The following is a 24,103-nucleotide window of genomic DNA, read 5'->3' as shown; positions in this document are numbered from 1 at the left end:
CCCTCATTCAATGCACAAGGAAGATAAAGGACCTGTGATGACATCACTGTCATGTGATCAGGGGATGGAGCTTTGAGCCGGTAACTGATTACATGATGGTGACATCATCATAGGTGCTGCCAGGCTCTGCATGTAACTCACACAGCACACACGGACTGACGGACAAGTGGTCATTAGCACTTTGATTATGTATGCATAGACGAAATAAAGATGGCACCCAATCTTCTGCGGTTTCTAGGTTCTTGTAAGAGAAAGAGATGTGATGTCATCATAAGTGGGCGTGGTTTAATTCTGCTTGGACAGTAATATGACATAACATCCTTTTTCTTAATCAGAGATGTTGGTTTATGTGTACTGGTCGATCTGTTACCTACTGTACAGCCCTAGAAAGACATTCACATTGGGTATATAATGCAATTGTTTATATTTCTATTCAGTCATTGACTATTGCCAGCTTGTTAATGCTAGTTTGTTTTTTTAACTAGGTGGCACTGCATTTCATCCATGGAGCATCTCCTGTTGGCTACAAATTGAAAAGACTTTAATACTATTTCCCCTTCCATTTTAAGGTAAGAGAATATTACATTTAAGTATTTTAGAGATTATATCTGGTGCCAAGAGTTAACTTGATATAGCAGATGCTAATCATATCTTACATGATGTATCTTCATAAAAACTCCCAAAAGCTATCAATTTCCATTGTGCTGGAAGACTTGAGAGATTATTCCCTCCGTTTTGCACAGTAATGAGAGTCAACAACTATCATCCTGATTTATTGCATGTTTGTAGAGATATAGGAGAGTTTAACGTATCTGTGACAAGGTATCACAAAAAGTTATCTTATCTTAAAGATGTATTCCCATCTTGGGAATCCTATTTCAATGTGTTCAAAATTGCAAAGCATTGCACTTTCCCATTAGATGTTTATTTCCAAAATGCTCCATTCTCCAGATATTTCAGATATTGATTCCTCTGCTCTCTGGTTGTTCCCTGCTCACTGTCAGGGAAACAGAGCACCTCTTCTAATTAAAGAAATAGTAAAGGAGTCCGGTGCTTGCGCACCTCTTTCATCCGAATCTGGTGGCCGGGATATTAGGAGTGCATTCGCACTAGCTTTCAGTCCGGTCACCAGCTACCATTGTGCTCTACTATTTCTTTCCATCAAAGAGGTGCTCTGTTTCCCTGGCAGTGAGCAGGAAACAACCAGAGGGCAGAGGAATCAATATCTGCAATATCCGAAGAACGGAGCATTTTGGAAATAAACATCTTAAGGGTGAGTGCATTGTTCTGTGATTTCTAACACATTGAAATAGGATTCCTGAGATGAGAATAACCCTTTAAAGGAGTATTCTGGTTGCAGGTTATTTTTTCAGGTTTTCACCCATTCACTGGATCTCAAGAATGGGCGATCTATATCCCTCCCGTTTTACATTTAAATATGTATTATCCCATTTCTGTAGTGTAGTGGTGGAATGGAGCAACTAGTCGTACATGTGCAGCAGCTGCTGCATTCCTCTCATTCTCTTATCTTAAAACAACAAAACCCATTATAAAGTATAAAAGGTAAACTTATTGTGGCACAGTAAGTTAGCATAATGCATTAACCCTTTCCAATCCACTGTCTGACCTCTGAAGACATTATGATTTAAGGCTGTACAGCTCCGATGTTGGAAGATGTCATTCGGGGGGGTTCTTACTGTATATTGCCAGCCTCTCTGTTGTCGGAGCCTATCCAACGTGTCAGCTCATGCAGTACTGGCTTTAGCCAGCATATAGCGCCATTGTATAACGTCATAAAAAGAGTAAGCCCCCTAGGAAAACCAGGATAGAAATTGGATTGGAAAGGGTTAAAGTCATGTTTAAATTTGCTGCGTCCGTGTGTTCCACAGACTTTTGGTTACCAGTTGTAGTGCTCACTATTTATCTCTACATAGTGGTAATCATACTGTCATGGTGCTAACAGCGCCATGACTTCCTGATTGCGGTGCTGGTTCAGGTTGATGTCACATCATCCCTAGACCAGGCAGGGCATGTACAGTCTCATTTAGAGCTGGACACGGAGGGATTGACATCTTCCTTGGATTCCAATGCTGATCGGCTGGTTGGGCTGGCTTTCAGCCCAGTCAGCCTATAAATTTCTCTAGGATGATATTTAAACCAACTCCTTTGTGTAAAGGATGTCGGTTATGTTCCCTCTGTTCTGGCCAGTGTACTGTGGATCAGAGTTTAGTGGACCTGTGCTCAGAAGTTCTTTGTGATTGTTACCAGCCAGAGAAACCAAGTAATCTTGTAGATATGATACCTTTTAAAGTCTAACAAAAATACATGATGTTATAGCAAGCTTTTGAACCTCTCAGTGTCCTTCCTCAGGCTCAGGCATAATGAAATAGATCCGAAGAGGCACATGTGTGTGTGTGTGTGTATATATATATATATATATATATATATATATATATATCTATATATATACTTAAGACAAGGCGCAGACATGGATGTGATTAATTTGGACTTAAAAGGATAGTGCAACAGGATAGGTAGAGAAATAAAAACATACTTAAAAAGTCCTCTGATAACATGTGCGTTGTCATAAGTATATGTGTATATATATGCATGCCTCTTCGCATCTATTTCATTATGCCTGAGGAAGGACCCTGAGAGGTTCGAAAGCTTGATATAACATCATGTATTTTTGTTAGCCGTTAAAAGGTATCATATCTACAGGATTAGTTGGTTTCTCTTGCTGTGAACAATCACATTTTGCTCTGCTGGCTAACATGGTTCCAAACTTTTTTCGGAAGTTCTGTGTGCTGCAGTTGAGTTTTAAGAAGTTCAGAGCTCTGTACTCGGTGGTTTGGCATTCTGTGGTGGTGTTACATGGTCATCTTGCTTCTCTCCAGTAGTGAGTTCAGTTCACCCTTTTCAGAGCCTGTGCCCTGCTTGAGTGGCTGGTCTAGTTTGGAGGGTGCAAGCAATTCCTTGTCACCATTATCATAATTTATGGTTGTCTGTTCCAGTCACCTACGTTCAACCATAGATATCCCGGTTATCCATCCTCCTATTTGATCTTGGGCTTAATTACTAAAATAATCGTTTTCAGTTGCACCGACTAATCCAATCATATGTGACAAATACTCTGTTAAGAAAAGAAAACCTGTTTTTTAATAAATCTCTAGTCAAGGCAATCAATAATTGTTTTCTTTTCCTTATTGGTTTGAGAAATGCCTGAGGACTATGATATTGATTTGATACAACTCATTGCAATATGCAACTCATTCACTCTTCAGTCACATTCATACATATGATATATGAATGAATGACTAATAAAACGTTTTATTGAACCATACTACAGAACTTGGATATTGAATGTATTTTTCAAAACCTGTAAATTGGTGAATTTTGAATTTTGGAATTGAGTTTTAGATAATGCAGGGTTAAAGACTGGTCTTTTCTTAGCTTCCATTATCCTGAATGGCAGAAATAAGGTTCCCTAAGGGAAAATAAAGTTTTGCTGCTATTAACTACCATTAAGTAATTTACTCAATATGTGCATTGGATGTTAGCTTATATTTACGGAAATGGAAAAAAATGACATAAAATGTAGACCTCAATTATATGCAGACAATGATTGATATAATTAGCATCCTGTGGAACTCATAGACTTCTGTTCAAAGGGAAGAATGAAGGTTCAGTACAATCTGCCACTCTTGTCCATCTTCCATCCAAATAATAGTCTTTTATATGGAGCAGTTAATTGTTGGAACAAGAGAACGAGTCATTTGCTTTCAAATGACGTCCGTTTATATGTGCAGATAACCGTTTACATCTTTTTGGTCATTTTTTTCATTCAGCTCATTCAGTCTATTTTTGGTCTGTCAGGAGAATCCGAAAATGCTTGTGAATGGTTTGCGAATGACTGGATGATCGCCTTTTACACGCAACAACTGGCAAACAATGTACAATGATTTTTATGCCTGCAGAAAATGAACGATAAGTGAACCAATTATCGTTCATCATTCAATGGTTGGTCATGTTCACACTGAATGATTATTGTTCATTCTCACATGATTCAAGGATTATTTGAACAATAATCGTTCCATTTAAAATGGCTCATGAGAGTCTGAGAAGATGAGATCCTTCTGTTGTGTTCTCTACTGTATTGTCTTCATACTGTAAACTGTTTTCCTTGTACGTGAAGACCTGGCATGGAGGGAGTAAGGTAGTTGTCTAAGAATATTGCCTCTGCAGACAAAAATATATTGTGGCTATTTGATCTTGGTAGGACAGTGTTTTATCTGGGACAGAGGGCGAAAATGTAGGCATTTACACCAGAATCGTGCGCAGAAAAAAGTCTCAAATTTGGGCACCACATTTGAGCAAAAATTTGTGGTTTTCATCCTGACACCAACCTTGCAAGTTTTGGGGGAAGTGGGTAGGGCTTTTCAAAAGGGCTATGGTCTCTCATGGCCCAAGTTATTTACTATGATTTACTGTATGCCAGAAATTGCCATTGCACTAGGTTTAACACAGTTTTATCAAGAGAGCTCCTAAAGCATCTATAAAGAGTGAGGGCCCACAGACCCTTTCTTTCAGCTTCCCAGTCTTAAGGTGTCCATGCACATTAGACTAAAGTAGATGTAAATGGCTGAATACAACCAAAACGATTGTTTGGTCAGTGAAATTTAACAGCCATGTAGAACAAAGTAAGCTACATTTGGAATTTTAGTCAATAGGCTAAAGATTAGTGTTGAACTAACTGAACCAGTAGAACACTGTTTTGGGTCAACGTGTGTTAAAAGTGCAGTTTGGCACAAAGCTAAACTAAGTTTTTAGCAAAGTTCTACTGGTTCGGTTTGCTCAACACCAGTCCTTATCACTGGTGTATAACACTGTCTATCAGTCATAAAACCTTATATAACACTTTATTAGACAGGGCTTTTATGGCACTTAGACAGTATCATACATTATCATACAGTATCATATCATTTGTAGTGGTTTTGGTCAACTTCCGGTTCATTTTGAATTAAACTGGACCGAACATTTTGCAAAACTTTGACAAACCGGCTGAACCGAACTTTTGAAAATTTCGCTCCTCACTACTAAAGATATTTCTTTCTAAAAGTGCCATTATGCCTTCAGTTACCATTGGCCGAATATTTGTTTGGCTGACAGCTACTTCCCCCAACTCTATCATACACATGAGCGCTTGACCAAGCATTCCTGTGTTTTGCATGGGGAGACTGGAGAAAGCCACAGCCAAACAGCCGTAGGGGTGGTTTATCTCCAGAGCAGACAAAGTGTCACATATTGAAATGTAACATGTCTGTTCATTCTTTCTCCTCTGTCAAGGAAAAATTGGGAGGCCCATACATATATAAGAGTTCCGCCGAAATAGGTTAGATCAGACGACTTGGGGTCTTTCCAAAAGATGTTTCATCCATGAACGATCTTTTCTTAAAAGACCATTGCCAAAAACATTGTTCATCCTTCGTCTAATATCATTGAACATGTATTGTCAGTTTTATGGACTAAAATGTGTATGGCTGCCTTGAGGAAACAAGGTTCACCCATTTATTAACCATCAACTTAGTCCTGTCTAATGTGTATAGCCACTTATATGTAAAACATGGCATGGGAGGCAGCTGGGGATTCACTGTATACAAACCACCATTTTCATACTTGGTTGGAGTTGTCCTTGATGTCTACTAAAAAAACTCGATAGTAGCAGAGAATGTATACTATTGACCCTTGGTAGAAATCTGCTCCATTCATTCTTTCTAACAAATGCTTTACAACATGTCATAGAGGAATTTATTTTCTGATTATACTTACATTAACCACATTGTAAGAGCCTTTTTATGCCATCGCCTGTTAGAGAGTGTTGAGCATTGTTTGGCTAATTGTGCGCACCTTGTTGGGTGTTACAAGAGAGGGACCATTGGTGCGCTCTGACATCATTTCATTACTGGAGAATAATAGCCCGTGTTGAGCTCAACACATCCTTGCACTCAGCTATGAATAAATATTTCATACAATGAATATGAAAATATTCATTGCTTCAAAGGACCAACTATCCAGAGTACAGGCGTTCACAGGTCAATCTAGACAACGCGCCAAGCTACGGCGCACACAAAAACGGAACTTCATATCTTCTACAAAAAATCTATGCTGGTATTAAAAAAAGATTTTAATGATAATTACTTCAGTTAGCGAAAGCAATTTTTTTTCTCCCCCACTCCATAGAAAACAATTATGTATTAACGGTTCCTAATAGCGTTCTATATTACCATAAAATACCAGAGGAGGCTTTCCTTTATTTTCGATTTTTAACAGTGGGAAATGTTTTAATAACGCCATTATTACCATAAGTACTTTTTTTTTTGTACTATTATTATTTCCGACACTACAGTTAATGAAAATGATACAAGCAATTGCTTGTTTATAGAGAGATTTGCTGTATAATATAGGCAAGAGAGGGAGAAAGTAGTACTGTACGGGAAGGCGATGTGCCTAGGGGTAAATGACTTACAGCAGTGATAAGGGATTACCCATGGCAGGAATGTAAATCTCATTGACTAGTTAGGGCATGAATAACCTGGAATTTTCTAGGGTCTCCTATATATTTTGTACATCATGATAAGAGCAGTCAAAGTACATAAGAGGGTTATTCTGTATTGTTTATTGTTAGCATTGTGGTGATAACTGGTTATTGTACTGTTTATCATATATTCAATGAGTATTGGGCAACTGCCTACCTAGCCTTATGTGCCTTCCAACAACCCTACCAATCCTTCCTGTGTGCCAAAACCATTCCTATCCCCAACCCAAGTATCTGCAAGAACCCTACCTCAGTTTTTTTTTATTGTCCAAATCTCCAATGATCCAAATGACTACTTCTTCAGCTCAGAACTATAATGTGAAGCTCTTGGGCCCAAGTGCCAAATGGGCCACCACCATGTACCATTTTTATTAATAGTGACCTCTTATGGGACAGATTGTCTTTTGACAGCTAACTGTGTATAATGGCCCTTTTACACCAAACGAGAACCTCATGAGTCTCGTTTGTCCAAGTGAATGAGCTGGTAAAATCATCACCAGATCGTTTGTGCTTGTGCAGCCTGTTTAAACAGGCCAATCATTGTTGGGAATCGGGAACTTCTCGTTTGGTATTTCACATTCCTATGAACGATCAGTGTTTAAACGTAACAAGAAGCCAACGATGATTTGTATGCCGGCTGAAATTGAATGACGAATGAGAGGCGCACAATTTTCGTTTACCATTTAGTCATTGGCTCACATTTAACCCCTTGAGTGGCACGCCCGGAAATTTTCCGGGACGAGCTCCACTGCTCATAGCGATACAGCCCGGAAGATTTCCGGGCTATGTATCACTATGGGAGCTGCAGAGCACAATGCCACAAGCTGTGACAGTGTGCTCTGCCTGCACAGACCCACAGAGAACAAAGCAAGGGCTTTGAAAAACCAGCAGAAGGTATTGCCGACATGTCGGCAATGTCCTGCTTTGTTTACAGGTTGCCATAGAGACCATCGGCTTGTCAGAAGCAAGCGGATGGTCTCTGTGGCAGGTAGAGCTGGTTGTAAGCTGTCAGAGGACAGCTAGGTACTAGCTCTTACAGCAGAGATCAGAGAAAACCTCCGATCTCTGCTGTGTTAACCCTTTACATGCTGCAGTCTATGTGACTGCAGCATGTAAAGGGCTGTCACTGCAGCATGTAAAGGGCTGTCACCATCGGACCCCCGGAATGTGATCAGGGGGTCCTGATGGGTTCTGTGGAAGTCCCCTAAAGGGACAAAAAAATAAAAAAAAAGTAAAAAAATTATTAAAAAAAAACAAAAAACACTTGTCTCCCTTTACTTTGTAAAAAATCAAAAATAAAATCACACATGTGGTATCCATGCGTCGTAATGACCCAGAGGAAGGAAGTTAATACATTATTTAACCCCTTAATGGCCCCTTTTTTTCTTTTTTCCCCATTTCTTTTTTTCCTCCCCGTTTAAAAAATCACAACTTGTCCCGCAAAAAACAAGCCCTTATATGGCCATGTCAATGGAAAAATAAAAAAGTTATGGCTCTTGAGACGCAACTGCAAAATTAGTTGAAATTCAATGATTAGACCATTTTAAAAAACCTGCCCTGGTGGGCACGACAGGGTGGTAAGAAACCCGCCACTCAAGGGGTTAAACTGAATGATATCATTTACTTTTGTTCCATGTAACACACCTTTAGGGCGCCCACCCACTGGCGATTTTTTTTTCTTTGCGTTTTGCGTTTTTTCTCAAGAGCAATTAGAATTGAATGTACTCCTGTCCACTGGCGTTTTTTTTTGCGGTGCGATTTTTAACATAGGAACTGTCAGTTGCATATGTGTCCTTATTTTTCTCCTAATGCACCCATGAATGTCAATGGAAATTAATGGAAAAGGCGCGAAAAAGCCGCGAAAACGCCGCGAAAAACGCGCCGAAAACGCTGCGTTTTTCACGCATGAAAATAGCAAACGCCAGTGGGTGGGCGCCCTTAGGCTAGAGACACATGGGGCAAAATTTACATACATTTTTCCATGACTCCATGATATAATCCACAATGAATCTACAACAAATGTTTCCGTGTTTATTGCAGATTTCCATAGATTATTGTGCTGTGGACTGGCCATGCTATTCACCTTGCTTATTGAACATGGTAAATTCCATGATGAAAATCTGCAACAAACAACCGACCTTTAAAATCCGTCCTGCATGTCAAATTCCGCATGGATTTTTTCAGAAGCCATATAGCTTGCACTGTAAATGCTAAAACCGCTGGGGAAGCATTTACGCTACATGTGAATATACACTTATAGAAGATTGGCACCTGCCCCAGCTATCCTATGTGCCAAACCTCTAAAAAATGATCTGGGTAATCTGGTACATAAAGTAGCTAAGAAATTAGCCAAATGGGATCTTCTGGAGCATTTCTAAGTGTCAGACCCAGTGTTAGCATTTGGGCCCTATACGTTTATCTTGTCTACGCTCTTAGATTCCCTCCTCTGTTGCCTGTAATGCATATCTCATAACTTTGTGAAACCCTTCATGACCTTTTGCTTTATATGTCTGTATGCAGAGGCATAACTATAGGGGATGCAGGGGTTGTGGTTGCACTCGGGCCCAGGAGCCTTAGGGGGCCCATAATTCCTCTCTTCTCCTTATAGGGAGCCCAGTACTATGAATAAAGCATTATAATTGGGTGACCTGTTACAGGTTTTGCTTTGGGGTCCAGGAGCTTAAAGTTTACCCCTGTCTATATGCTTATATTTATTCATTCAGACTAGGACTTAGGGTATTAGTGTATCTTGACGCCACCAGGAACTCCTGATGGAGTCAAGATTGAAAGGGGGGTGACGCCCCCTGTACCTGATTGGCTGCACATCAGCCTTGAAAAGTTGGTCTGGGAAGGGCACTAAAAAGCAGTGTGTAAATGAAACAGTAATATGTAACTGTCTGCCGGGGTCCCTGTCAGCTCAGTGGCCCCAGCTCCCTCACTGTCATCTCCGTACCCGGCGCTTAGCCACTGAAATTGGGCACACTCACCGCCGCAGGGACTGTGAGATGTGTAGCTCGTGCTCCCCCACTGCCACCTGGTGGCTCAGAGGTACCTTGCGCCCGCCGCCTGTGAGTTCCGCTGTGGCCGCCCTCTGAGAGCTCCGTTAAGGCTGCTGCCTGCGAGCTCTGTTGCGGCCGGCACCAGCAAGCTCCGTGCTATCCATATACCGAAAAACGTGCCCACTGACAGGGGGCTTCCGGCCTCTGGGCCGTGCCAGGGGGACCTACTTGCAGCTGGGGCTGGAGGCACAGCGGCCGATTTTTCCCTTTTCTATCCTTTCTTTACTGCCCTTGCAGGACCTAGTGCACAAGACGCTGTGCAGCCATTCACCTACAGGGGGCGTTCCCCCCCTGTCAATCTTGACTCCATCAGCAATTGCTGGTGGCATCAAGATACACTAATACCAGGTCTTAGTATAATATATTATCATCCTGTGCAGCTATACTGTTGAAAAGGTAATGTTAGATGAATATGTAAGTACACATTTGATGCTACTCTTCTGAACCATTTCGGCCCTCTACCAGTTCATCTATACTGCAATCATTATCTTCTATGGCCTAATGCCCACGGACAGATTTTTGTCACGTTTCATGCGGCAGAAATCCGCTGCGTTATACCACAGCTATTAGGTTCTATTGCCAGACCCATGCCACAGACAATCAGTGTCTTAGTATCTCCCTGGCTTTAGGGTGTAGTCAGAGCTGGAGGTCTTGTTAGTCGTCTAAAGCTAAATACAGTGATTTATCTTTTCATCTTGTTTGTTGGTTTTCTCCTATCTCACCTACGTAGGTTCAACTAGTAGCCAAGGTACGTGGGCGGGTTCACCCTTCTGAGGGCGGGTTACCTGTGCTTGAGCAGGTCCTTTCCCTGGGTTATGTAATTTAGGGACAATATTTTCTGAATTGCGGTTGTCTGTATTGTTTGACAGAGTTTGGTGTGCATTTGTGTGAAATCTGCAAGTTACGGATCCTGGGTCGATCTGGCAGTTCCCCTACAGATTGCAACTGGTAGCTGGAGATCCAAACAATGGAAAAGCCTGTCATCAGTTTATGTTTGAAAAGCATCAGTGACCAACAATATGATAGCAAAACTGGAGTCAAAATGGTTTGGTCTAAGCCCAGGTAAAACAAAGTGAACAATACTGACTACCACAGACTATGATGTCTTGGAATATGGCATTTAAAAATACCAGAGGAGCTCATCTGTAAATACAGCAAAGCTGTGCTAATAATACAGCTATGTATAAGAGGATATGCATATGTACATATTGTTCACCGCGTCCTAATGAATTCTGTTGTGAAGATAATTCCACAGCAGAGACAATTTACATGTCTTAAATGCAACATGCTGCGGCTTGTACATTTTATACTAACGTCAGCGTCTCGAGATTTGTAATGTAAATGAGAAATCCGGCCGCTACAGTAATTGACTATATATATGTTCATGCATGAATTAAAGTACATTTTAGATTGAGAAGCCGATAGGGGTTATTTGCAAACAAACATAAGTCAGCTGTATTTTTATGAGACTTTATGCAACAGCATTTTTTTTATTTTATGTGTATATTTGATAGGTTGTTTTGTTTTTTTTTTATTATAAAGCCAAACATGGGGATCAGGTGAGAGCTGGAAAATGATGAGGTCTTCCAATGTCCCATATATGGTCGGTAATCTCTTAAATTAACCAGGTCCTTATATATATATATATATATTAGGTCTGCTGGGCGCACTAAAGCCCCATGCCTTAGCACTGATGCAAGATGGTGTCCTAATAAAACCGCAAACACACTCACATTGTATTTGCAAATACTAATTACACCACTCCAGGCAAATATGGAAGAAAACCTGTCCCTTACTAATCAGGGGAAATGGGGCACCCCTGCCTAAAAGCAGGGTAGGTGCCCTAATAAGGACGGTTCCACTGTCTTCATCTGAGACCTGGCTATCCCTGCTTAGGTACCTAAAGAGAAGCACAAAACACAGGACACTACACTGTTCACACACACAGAACACAACTGTTCATGCACCTCATTTCTGGCCAACTGCACAGACACTCAGAACAGGTTGCTGTTCACTCCAACACACCAGATAATGCATACCATACAGAACAGGACTGTTCATACATCACCTGTCTAGCCACCTGCAAAGACCCAACAGAACATGGTGTTGTTCACACACACAACTCAGGTAATGCAAACCACAAAGAACAGAAATCCCACTCAGAACTCACATGCAAAGAGCTAGTAAACCATAGCTAGTCCAAGTGTCCTCACACTAAGGGGAAAGAGAGTTAGCCACCGTGCTGACATAAAAGGATACAGTATCAGGAATCACCCATCTGACCACATGTGACATCAGATGTCTGAAGGCAGCACTTGTCAAAGGGGAAGATAGAGTGGGTCCGCATACTGGTACAACGCTGTCCAGACCGTCCTCAGGGATGGAGAGAGAAACACTTCAGACCAGCATGCATAACAACTAGCTCTGAGTGGGAATAGAACAGAATGAATAAAACTGAGTAAAATGACCAGCATCCTCTAGCCAAAGAAGCTGGTATATATATGCAGCAGACCAATGTGGATTGGCTGGCTGGAGAAACTCCACACCCAGCCAGCTCAATTATCCTCCACCTGTGAAGCTGTGCTCCTGGAAACCCATAGTACTGTAGATTCCAGCATCACAACCTAACTATATATATATATATATATATATATATATATATATATTTCTTCCCCTGCGATACCACTGCACTCCCTACACCCACTATAGTTACTCCCTTGGGGGTTAGGAGAGTTTTTGACAAACAGCTACCGTACTCCATGTACGTGGCCAGTTGTAGAAAAATGCTTTGATTAGGATGTCCCTTACTGGTTACCGCTGGAAGACAGAATGTCATCGAAATGGTGGGCAACAAGCAATTAGAGATATAAGTTTGTTTCATACTTTCATGGGTGCACTTGGATATATTCTGTAAGTCTTGTTTATGCATCTAGATTTGTGGTTAAAATGGAAGTATCCCATGGGGTGCTGTTTTGGTGCTAGAATGAATTGCTTGCATTGAAAAAGATTGTCACCGTTGGACTTGCACTAGCATCTTTCCCGATTAATATCTTGTAGATGTTGATCTCTAACTTGTAAATTGACATTACTATGCATAAAGGAGTAGCAATAAAAGTCCTTTTAGATGGAACAAGTGTCTGTCCTGTGCTTTCACATAGGAGTGAAAATCGATCAGTGAACGGAGGCAGAGCAGGCCAGAGATTTCTTCTGGATGCCAGCCTCCAATCACAGTAAACAAGCACTCATTCATAGATGACTGACTGCCTATTTACATGGGCCGAACGTCCCATAATATAACTACCACTGGTATTACTTTAAAGGGGTTCTGTTATTCAAAAAAAAAAAATCAATACTTAGCTATTCCTCCCCAGACAGTCTACTTACCGCACCTTCTCCTCGACGATCTTCTCCTGGCTTCTGCAGTCCTTGGGTCACCTCACCGCAAGCTGGCCAGATTCTTCTTCCTCTGGTGACATTGTGTAGATTGGCCTGCCTCGAAAATAAGCACTAGCTGCATAGAAAAAAAACTAATACATCATGTAACAGTTGCTGTTCCCTCTGCCGCATCTTCTCTGCAGTTCCCTGGCACTTGCTTGTAGTTTTTCATCAGCACTTCCTGGTCAGGGGTTCAAATTCCCTGCCTCCAGGAAGCGCTGGCTGTGATTGGTTCTCAAGCCGAGGCTCAACCAATCAGAGCCAGCGCTCAATCAACCTATTCAATGAATATCTGTGATTGATTCATCAAAGCCAATCACAGCCATTCAGTGGATGGCTGTGATTGGTTTATCGAGCGCTGGCTCTGATTGGCTGAGCCACAGTGCTCAAGAGCAAATCACAGCCAGCACTTCCTGGAGGCAGGAAATTTGAACCCCTGACCAGGAAGTGCTGAGAGAAAACTACAAGCAAGTGCCAGGGAGCTGCAGAGAAGATGCGGCGGAGTGAACAGCAGCTTATTTTAGGGCTTTTTTAGGGATTTCCTACTGTAAAATTGCATTGCACGAAAACGCGTTGCAACAGAAAGGAAGGCTCCATAGAAAAACATGGGCTACAAAACATCACAAATTGTGCTAATATTTAGCAACCCACAATTTTTTTTTCTCGCAATGTCGCAGGCTACAAAACATTGCTAATGTGAAGAAACCCATGAAGGAAAGCATGGGCTTCACATAAATGCGATTTGTAGCACTGTCACATCCCGAGAAAATCGCACGATTCTGTCGCCCATGTGAACCCAGCCTTAGGGCAAGTCCCATAGTAGTCAAAGGATCTTCTCATACAGTAAGTACCAAATTCACTAATAGTATCGAATCCAACCCAGCTGAGAGTGAACTTCCACGGGCATCATGGCTGTAATTGAAGTAGGAGATCTGTAAGCCGATGTCTACCAACCTACATGACAATCTAATGAGCTACAAAGGGTCTAGAGATCAATATAAAATCTCCAGAAATATTATAGGCAGTGTGTCTGCCAGCTTCTTCAGATTTGTACAAACCCCTTCCAGAAAGCTGACCCTAATGCTTTATCAGACTCCTACACACACTGATATCTAATGCCGGATCTAAATGAAACACAATGATGGTCTGCTCCTTGCTGAAGGATCAGATTACAGAGAGAAGGATCAATCGGTGGACGTGCTTATCAAGGTGCTAAGATTCGTTAGCGACTTCAATCATATCTCTTCCTGTGGTTCAGTAGGGCAGCAGAAGACAAGAAGCCTCTGCAGTGATATTGTACAGTGTATGACTGTCCCTCATTCTCTGCAACGGTCCGCTGGAAGAAAAAGTGTTAAACAATAAATCTAGAGAACAGCCACTTAAATGCAGTTGGCGGAGGGACAGAATGCTGATGTTGTCGCTGGAGAATAGATCTGTAGACAGTGCTGACTCAGCAATTATTCCAGAATCACATAGTCTGACCATTAGCGGGATTAATATACACTAAACGTGTGTGCGCTATTTTGGATAATGCAAACATGTTTCATAATTGCTCAAAATCCCATCAGGGAAAAATCGTAGCTGTAATGATATCTGTTCCTTTTAGCTGTATTTACAAAAACACTCTTATAGGTCTGTGCCAGAAGATTTTCCAAGAATTTCATGATGCTACACAACAAAGAGGTGGTTTGTATACAGTCTGTGGGGTGCATAGGCCTATAAGGGGTGCTGGTGGTCAACACTGTGCCTTATTATGGACTCAAATGTGACACTTGGATCCATCAGAGGAGAGAACATCTAATATTAAGAAGCCTACAGGCTTTTCTTGCACCACACTTTGACCCCTTTGCGTGACCTTTCGTGGATGATTTTGGTGTCATTAGATTTGGGACATCCTCACCGCCGCCGTAAAATCATAACATTTGAGTTTGAAACATTGAGTGACCCGTCAGGTAAGGTCAAAGCTGCTCTGTTAAGTCTAGTGGCGCCATTCTACTATAGCCAACAGTGCCACTAGGCAGTGCCATCTTAACTGCATTATGGGCAGAGCGGTGTACTTGGGGCCCCTATGACAACTACCGGTACTCACAGGAATAAAAATGCAAATTGTCGATAAATTTAAACATACATTTATTTTATTGGCACTTCCAACAAAATCGATGTTGAAACATTAAAAATATGCCGTTCAGCAACAATTAATCAATATGATTAAAGGGTTATTCACCTGGAAATATATACTATATGGGGATGCGGCAGGCACAGGATGATGTTGAGAAAACTCGGGAGGATGAGTGAGTTAGTAACTGGTGACCTAGACTGGAGAACCGGAAGACTAAGTCTCTAGGGTCCATTTTCCTTGCACTGTAGACGTCTCTTTGTTCATAGTGCCAGGCTACACTAGAAAGTAACGAGACGTTGTACTATGCTTCACAAGATTTCTCTTCTTACGCTCTCCCGCCCCTTTCCATTCACATAACACAGGCACCGTTCGCTATGGAACGGCACCTGTTTAAACTGCACGATGAGCGATGATCGTCATTGCTCATCTTTTGGGCTGCTACGGGGGATACAGGTACGAGTGTCGGGCATCGTTTGCCCGACACTCGTCCAATGTAAATGGGCCTTAGGCAGCACTGTGTAGTCATGTCTGGTCTCCTATATATCAGGACAAGTAAGAAAGGGTGCACTGCATAGTCATGTCTGGGTCCCCTATATATTAGGACAAGTACTAAGGGTGCACTGTGTAGCCATGTCTGGTCTGCTATATATTAGGACAAGTACTAAGGGTACACTGTGTAGCCATGTGTGGGCCCCCTATATATTAGGACAAGTACTAAGGGTGCACTGTTTAGTCATGTCTGGTCTCCTATATATTAGGGCAAGTACTAAGGGTGCACTGTGTAGTCATGTCAGGTCTCCTATATATTAGCACTAGTACTAAGGATGCACTGTGTATCCATGTCTGGGTCCCCTATATATGAGGACAAGTACTAAGGGTGCACTGTGTAGCTATGTCTGGGGCCCTATATATTAGTACAAGAACTAAGAGCACACTGTGTAGCCATGTCTAGCTTACCTATACATTAGGGCAAGTACTAAGGGTGCACTGTGTAGTCGTGTCTGGGTCCCCCATATGTTAGGATAAGTACTAAGGGTACACTGTGTAACCATGTCTGGGTCCCCTATATATTAGGACAAGTACTAAGGGTACACTGTGTAGTCATGTCTTGGTCCCCTATATATTAGAACAAGGACTAAGGGGCACTGTGTAATCATGTCTGGTCTCCTATATATTAGGACAAGTACTAAGGATGCACTGTGTAGCCACTTCTGGGTCCCTTATATATTTGGACAAGTACGAAGGGTGCACTGTGGAGCCATGTCTGGGTTCCTATATATTAGGACAAGTACTAAGGGTGCACTATGTAGCCATGTCTGGGTTCCCTATATATTAGGACAAGTACTAAGGGTGCACTGTGTAGCCATGTCTGCGTCCCCTATATATTAGGACAAGTACTAAGGGTGCACTGTGTAGTCATGTCTGGGTCCCCTATATATTAGAACAAGGACTAAGGGGCACTGTGTAATCATGTCTGGTCTCCTATATATTAGGACAAGTACTAAGGATGCACTGTGTAGCCACTTCTGGGTCCCCTATATCTTTGGACAAGTACGAAGGGTGCACTGTGGAGCCATGTCTGGGTCCCTATATATTAGGACAAGTACTAAGGGTGCACTATGTAGCCATGTCTAGGTTATCTATATATTTGGACAAGTACTAAGGATGCACTGTGTAGTTGTGTCTTGGTTCCCCATATGTTAGGATAAGTACTAAGGGTACACTGTGTAACCATCTCTGGGTCCCCTATATGTTAGAAGACGTTCTAAGGGTGCACTGTGTAACCATGTCTGGGCCCCTATATATTAGGACAAGTACTAAGAATGCACTGTGTAGCCATGTCTGGGTCCCCTATATATGAGGACAAGTATTAAGGGTGTGCTGTGTAACCATGTCTGGGTCACCTATACATTAGGACAAGTACTAAGAATGCACTGTGTAGCCATGTCTGGGTCCCCTATATATGAGGACAAGTATTAAGGGTGCGCTGTGTAACCATGTCTGGGTCACCTATATATTAGGACAAGTACTAAAGGTGCACTAAGTAGTCATGTTTGGGTCCCCTATCTATTAGAACACGGACTACGGGGGCACTGTGTAATCATGTCTGATCTCTTATACATTAGGACAAGTATTAAGGGTACACTGTGTAGCAATGTTTGGGTCCCATATATTAGGACAAGTACTAAGGGTGCACTGTGTAGCCATGTCTGGGTCCTCTATATATTAGGACAAGTACTAAGGGTGCACTGTGTAGCCATGTTTGGGTCCCCTATATATTAGGACAAGTACTAAGGGTGCACTGTGTAGCCATGTCTGTGTCCCTATATATTAGGACAAGTACTAAGGGTGTACTGTGTAGTCTTGTCTGGGTCCCCCATATGTTAGGACAAGTACTAAGGGTGCACTGTGTAGTCTTGTCTGGGTCCCCCATATGTTAGGACAAGTACTAAGGGTGCACTGTGTAGTCTTGTCTGGGTCCCCCATATGTTAGGACAAGTACTAAGTGTCACGTCTTACTGGGACACACTGGTTTCATAAAATACTGAAATACTACGCAAATGCACACATGGAACACTAGGCAAAATGAATTGCAAACTGTGCAGAAATACACAATGACTGACAAATGCCACAAAACACCTACCTAGCATACCTGCACACATAAACAGATGGAATAGATACGTACGAGATATTTGTTTCTATTTTGGCCAAGACACTTAAACCCACAAGCCTACGACAAGGGTCCTCATTATCTTGTTGGTCCCTTATATATCAGGAGAATAAAGTCTCTTGATCCATTTGGCTCTCCAGAAATGAGTATAGGAGTAAGAGGCATAGTATATGCATGCAAGTCTCTCCATTTATAGGACTTACAGGTGTAGTAAAAAAAAAAAATGCGTGCAACTGTAAAAATTTTTGTAAACTTTAATTGTCACACACTACAAAACATCTCTATGTAGCCCAACCCGAATAGTTAGGGATAAGAAGTACAGGAGGTGTGTAAGGATATTGCTTTAAAGCAGCGGTATCAAAACTGTGGCCTGCGAACTGCATGCGGCCCAGGATGGTTATGACTGCGGCCCAACCCAACAAACTTACTTGAAAAATTCTGCAACTGGATTCGGAGGGGAAGGGAGACCAGCACAGACTGAATGTGAAGAAGGCGAGACTGCAGGCTGATATATATAACGAGGCAGTGGGTGGCACTTGCAGCTCTGTGACTGTCTGGCTCAGTCACTCCGGGTACAGAATGCGGAATGTGCAAAGTTATGACCGCTCCTATCCAGTATCAAGGTGAGAACCCTGGTGTCAGAAATGAACTGCATGTGAGTCTGGACAGGTTTCTGTGTCCAGGCTTGTATGCAGAAAGAGATACTGACTCCAGTCTGGAGTCCACATGGCCTGAGTTATTAGAAGACGATGGGGATTGTTTGGAGGAGTGTGGAGAATGATGAGGGTTGTTTAGAGGAACAGACCTTTTTTTTATTACCATTTGTGTATTTAATGGTTTGCCCAAGACAAGCTGTCTTCTTCCAATGTGTCCCAGAGACCCAAAAAGGTTGAGCACCCCAGCTTTAAGGGCTACACCTTATAGGCATCATGCCCATGGCCGTGTTGGATTCTGCCAGCAGAATATCGCAGCGGAGTTCGACATGGCGCCCCCCAAAGACCCTTACTCACCTCTCCGGATCTGCCAGGCGAGTCCCGTCCGGACGATGACACGGCCAGCAGTGGGCAATGACGCATAATCACGCGATACTTACACTGTGCTCACAGAGAAAGTATCGTGTGACAGACGGTTTCCATTGACTACAATGGAAGCCGGACGCGCGTTTTTCCGCAGCATCTAGAACATGCCACGATTTCTTTTGTGCTGCGGAATTCCGCAGGGTGAACATTGAGCTATTAGGTTCAGTAAAAGCTAATAGCAGCGGAATAGCGCCGCGTGAAACTGCAGTGAGGCTGGAGTGATGGCTTGGTTGCCCTCTGCTCTCTCCTTTCCTGCATTTTCCCATCAGCTAGTTTATGACCACAACTGTGTCTATCTTTGTTGTGGTCATAAATTAGTAGATACAATGCAGGAGAGGAGAGATAAGGACTGAAAACTAAGCTGTCAGTCTAGTTTCACTGACAGATTCCCTACTGTAACTTAGACTGCAGTTTCTATACACAGTGATATGTAGAAACTGCAGAAGATAAAACTGCAACATTTTTGATCAAACCCCATTGCAAAAATTATTTTCAGCCCAAAATATATGCATTTAAGTGAAAAAAATGCCCCTAAAAGTGTCCATAACCTTGAAGTCAAATCCAGAACAAGGTATGGGTAGACAAGGACGTTATGCTACCCGAGTCCCAGAACAGGGAATCACTTGCAAATTTATTATCATACCACTATAGCCATATAGCATATGGAGGAATGTAACAAGCAGCAGAAAAAGATACTCAAACATTAACATTGCTTTATGGTGGCCATTAAAAATATGAAAGTTGATAGATAGCATGCTTGGCTGAACTCGTTTGGCTCTGCTGCATAGACAGTGTGCGCTTAGCTGACAATGCAGTTGCAAATTCAACACTGTTATAGCAGGCCAGGCTTTGCAGGGATATCAGGTAGAATATATTATTATTGTAAAATAACAGATAAATTGGCTTCCTTTGCGTAAAATATGTTGCTTTTCATTACATTCTCTACAGGTTATACTGCGGGACTATTGAAAGCTCTCTATCCTTATCCAATGTTCAAGAGACTCAAATCAATGAGGACAGTGTGACCTCGCTCACTTAGAATTTTTCGACATTGGGAGTTTGTAGTACATGGATATCACTATACATGACTATAGTGGGTGCAGAGGGTATGGTGGCCTGAGGGGGCCCATAAGGTCTCTATTAATGAGCAATACAGTTGGCAGCCCAGTTATAGATATTGTATTGGGGCCCAGCATCTTCAAGTTATGCCTATAAGTATTATACATCAGATATTTAGTATTTAGTGGAGAATTCAGACCCTTTCCTGTAGGATACCCATTCAAAAACATTAAAGGGGTTGTCCAAGAATATAATAAATGCTAGTACCTATAAGAAATGTTCTAAAATAGCAAAGCAACAATTTTGTGCCTGTGAGACCCAGCACCAGAGGTGTAACTTGAAGCTCCTGGTCCCCAATGCAAAACCTGTAACAGGGCTCCCAACTATAATGCTTTATTCATACTACTGGGCTCCCTATATGGAGAAGAGAGGTCTTATGAGCCCCCTAAGGCTCCTGGGTCCGGGTGCAACTGCATCCCCTGCATCCCCTATAGTTACGCCCCTGCCCAGCACCATTCCAGTATCAATTCTGTGATGGTTTCTATCGCTCAATGCTTACTTGTCATGTAGTAATGATGCCAAGTACACCCATATGACCGCTACAGCTGATCACTGGCCTCAGGGGTCACATATCATATTTTAGACCCACAGGGGTTGGCAGGAATGAGGTCTTGAAAGCTCGGGATAGGTGCAGTTGGTTCTTACTTGTGTCCAGACTGCTGGACTCTGGTATTGCCTCCTGGCGAGGTCCTCATTTGAATAAATCTTACGGCCGCTGCATGCTAATATCTTTAATAACAGTGGTAACATAGGAACAGTCTTTGTCCGTTAAGGCCGTGAGCATGCAGTGCAGCTCTCACAATCGGAATAGCCGCTCCGGTTAGTCATTGGTAGCGTAACCCAGTTCACCTCTTACTGCTTTTGCTTGAATGATGGTTCGACGCTCACTGGTGGTCTCTGCCTTTTTTCCATGTACCCTTTAAAGGACACAGCCCTTTTATAGCCATCCAATCCCATTTCATGCCCACCCATGTAGTGCACTAGCGTTGCATTCATTTCTTTGGGACTGCTAAATCTAGCCAAGTACGAGCGCTCAGCTATCGCTCACTTCATAAGGGGATACTTGAGACCTGCATTCTCATAATCGGTGGAGGTCCCAGCCATCACATGCCCACCAATCAGACACGTGTTCTGTGAATAGGTGATAAGTTATTTTCATGGCACAACTTCTTTAACCCCTTAGTGACCCCCCCGTTGCCTTTTGTCGTTCTGGCTTGCTGGGCTTTAATCCCCAGGGACTTAAAAACATGTCCCCTGTGGGGATTAAAACTCTTCAAGCTGTGGATGTTACAGCTCCATGCTCCTGGCTTCCAGAGGTAGCCGACAACCAGGAGCTGTCATCCCAAACCGCCCCCCCCCCATTCCTGCCTCCCGGTCACATGATCGCCAGCATTTTCCCCTTTTAAAAAATAATAACTCCTCTATTTATTCATTGACGTAGGTACATGAGGGCTTGTTTTTTGGAGGACAAGTTCTATTTTTCATTGGTACTATTTACCATGGTACTATTTACCATGGTACTATTTACCATCTTCTGACAGCCATAACTTTTTTATTTTTTTGTCGACATAGTTGTGCGAAGTCTCGGATTTTGCAGGACGTCCTGTAGTTTCCCTTGGTACCATTCTGGGGTACATACGACTTTTTGATCACTTTTTATTACATTTTTGCTTGGAGATGGAGTGATTTAAAAAAAACACAATTCTGGTGTTCTTTTTTTTTCGGATGCTGTTCACCCTGCGGCGTAAATAATGCATTACTTTGATAATATGTATTTTTGTTTTATTATAAATAGGGCCAAAGGTTTTATTACCTTTTTTAATAACTAGTAAAACCTTTTTAAACTTATTTTTACTCTTTTTTTTTTTTTTAGTCCCCAGAGGGAACATGAACTTGAGATGCTTTGATCGCGCTTGCAGTATAATGTAATGCCAGAGCATTAGATCATACTGCAATCGGACAGGCATTCTATCAAGCCACCCCAAGGGCATGTCTTGATAGGCTTTCTGCTATGACAGCCCTGGGGCTTTTCAGAAGACCCCAGCTGCCATGACACCCACGATCACATCATGGGGGGCAGTACAGGACCCTGAAACACCAACCAGGGAATTTAAATGCCGCCGTCAGAATTAACGACGGCATTTAAAAGGTTAACAGCTCCAATGAACAGCGTGGCTTATTGGAGCTGTTGTGAGCGGGTGCCAGCTGTAAAAAAACCGGCAGCCGCGATGTATAAAGAGAGATCACCGCACAATCTCCCTTCATACATACCCGACACTAAAAGACGTAACTGTATGTCCTGTAGCGTTAAGGGAAGGGGTTGGATAAAATCTGAAAAAATGCGCCAGCTTTCCCCAAAACAGCACCACTTCACTCCATGGACTGTGTCTAGTAGTGCAGGTTATCCCCATTCACTTAAATAGGGCTGTGCTGCAATACCAGATACAACCCGTGGACACAAGTGGCATTGTTTTTGAAAAGGGAAAATAAAGCTTTTGTTACGATCGTGTGGGCACCTAAGAACGAGAGCCCACACGATCGCACCCTAAAAGGGAGAGAGAATAGGATGGACGCACACAGGTAGCACCAGGGTCACACGGGATTCACACAGGTTTCAAGCAGACTGTCCCTGTGCTACACGGGAGAATGGCATGGCCCTACCTAAGCGGGGAACATTGCCCTTTCGTAACTGGGGGGGGGCATTATGTTATATGTTCATATGTTAGTATGTTGTATGTTGTGCAACTAGTATGTTATTATGTGGTATGTTGTATGTTGTTATGTTATATGTTCCTATGTTGATTATGGTATGTTGTATGATATGCACTATGTTCTGATTCTGTTCCATGTAGTATGTTGGCTATGTTCTTGGTATGCATGTAAGCTCCGTTTTGTTTCTTGCATCTGTTTCTGACAGTCTGTTTCCTGTCTGCCTGATCCACCCGTCCATTGGTTGTGGACGCCTGAGTCCTGTTTCTGTATGTCTACCCGTCCGTTGGTGGGCGGACACCTGATCCGTATCCTGACCCCTAGTCCGTTGGTAGGCAGATGTAGGGCCCTGTCTGTCTGAGCCACCCGTCCATTGGTTGTGGACGCCTGATTCCGTTTCCTGTATTTCTACCCGTCCGTTGGTGGGCGGACGTCCTGATCCGTATTCTGTCCCCTAGTCCGTTGGTAGGCGGATGTTAGGGCCTGTCCGGTCTGTTTCCCTGTTTTATCTGAGTTCCAGCTCTGTTTGTTACCCGTCCTGCGTTATGCAGTCTGTATTCTTGTCTTGGTGTCTGTCCTGCGTTGTGGTGCACCCAGCGGACATAATTTGCTGTAGACCCCTGTATTGTAGTTACCTGAGCTTTTCCCCTCCTCCTGCTGACTGGCTGGCGTTCGCACTAGGCCCGTATGGATAAGTCCTGTGCACGCTATGTCAGCAGGGTGGCTTGCCATGTCTACCCCTCCGGCTACGTGCATGGTTTGTGTTACGTTTGCCCCCTCCTTCACAGGTGTTTGTCTGTTTGCATTAGGCCCGTATGGATAAGTCCTGTGCTACGCCTATCCTGGGTGACATGTTTGGCAGTACTAGGCCGTAGTGATAAGTCCTGTACTGCGTCTGTGTCTTTTGGAGGAGTTGCATAATTTTTGATGTTATGCTTAAAGGGTCCGGAGGCCCCTTTTTAAAGGGGAGGTACTGTTACGTGTGCTGCTGGGATCTGTGGTACTATGTACTCCTAGCAGCACAGTCAGGTGGTTGAGGGTTAATTGAGCTGGCTGGGTGTGGTACCTCCTGCTAGCCAATCCCCTGGATCTGTGCTCATATATAAACCCAGCTCCTGGTCAGTCTGGCTGGACCCTAGGGTGAGCACTCATGTTACTTCTGTGTCCTGTAACTTGTTTTCAGTCATGTTCAGTTTGTTCCCCTAGGTCACCTTGTGTAGTTGACTGTCTGTTCTGTGTGTCCGTTGGTGTAACTGGACACTGTTCCTTATGTCAGCTTGTGTAGTTGACTGTCTGTTCTGTGTGTCAGTTGGTGTA

At 42.8% G+C, this 24,103-nt stretch overlaps 1 protein-coding gene across 1 annotated transcript in view; it reads left to right on the top strand.

Annotated features, from left to right (window-relative positions):
* Window positions 1-545: 545 nt before the first annotated feature.
* Window positions 546-24,103, top strand: part of ELFN1 (extracellular leucine rich repeat and fibronectin type III domain containing 1) — a 189,044-nt gene continuing 165,486 nt past the window's right edge. Inside the window, exon 1 of the mRNA XM_066576317.1 lies at window positions 546-569. The gene's annotated coding sequence lies outside the window, so the exon portion shown is untranslated. The remainder of the gene's footprint in view (window positions 570-24,103) is intronic.

Source organism: Eleutherodactylus coqui, chromosome 8 (genome assembly GCF_035609145.1).
Source record: "Eleutherodactylus coqui strain aEleCoq1 chromosome 8, aEleCoq1.hap1, whole genome shotgun sequence".
Classification (NCBI taxonomy): domain Eukaryota; kingdom Metazoa; phylum Chordata; class Amphibia; order Anura; family Eleutherodactylidae; genus Eleutherodactylus; species Eleutherodactylus coqui.
Note: the sequence above shows the minus strand (reverse complement) of the source record. Positions and strands in the feature narration are given on the sequence as shown.